This window comes from Excalfactoria chinensis, chromosome 1 (genome assembly GCF_039878825.1).
Source record: "Excalfactoria chinensis isolate bCotChi1 chromosome 1, bCotChi1.hap2, whole genome shotgun sequence".
NCBI classification, from domain to species: Eukaryota; Metazoa; Chordata; class Aves; order Galliformes; family Phasianidae; genus Excalfactoria; species Excalfactoria chinensis.
This window is the reverse complement of record NC_092825.1, coordinates 75164142-75164864: the sequence shown is the minus strand read 5'-3', so window position 1 is coordinate 75164864 and position 723 is coordinate 75164142.

The following is a 723-nucleotide window of genomic DNA, read 5'->3' as shown; positions in this document are numbered from 1 at the left end:
TTGCCCTCCCGCGCAGCCTACCCTGCTGTTAACACGCGCGGCCCACGATAGCCAATCGGACGGCGCGGGTTCAGTCCTGCGGGCCAATCAACGAGCGTGAAACCAGGAAGGCGTCCCTCGACACGAGTGGGCGGGGAGGAGAAGACGTGAGGCCAATCGCCGCCCCAAACACCGTGAGCAATGCCCAATCAGCGGCCAAAGAGATTGAGAGTGGCGTGAGGACCGTCAACAAGTTAAGGTGGCCGAAACAGGAACTGTCGTAGAGCGGCATCGCGGCTGTCCAATGAGAAAGCGAGAAGAGAGGCTGGGGGCGGGTAAAAAGTCTTAAAGGGAAAGGAGCCTGCATGAAGCCCCGCCCCTGGCGGCGGCACACTGGAACAGGTTGCCCAAGGAGGCTGTGGATGCCTGCAGGCATCCCGAGGCCAGGCTGGATGTGGCTCTGGGCAGCCAGGTCTGCTGGTTGGCGATCCTGCCCGTGGCAGGGTGTTTGAAACTAGACGGTCATTATGGTCCTTTTCAACCCAGGCCATTCCATGGTTCTATGAGCCCAGCAGCAGGCTCCACGCCCCTCCGGCCACGTTAATGGGACAACTCAGCCCCATACAGCTTACAGGTGATCATACAACCTCTGGTTGCTTCTCCCCCCAACCCCCGTCCCGGCTGCCGAGGGCAGCACGGACAGAGGGCAGCTCCAGCTGTGCCTCCCAGGCTCTCCAGCAGAGG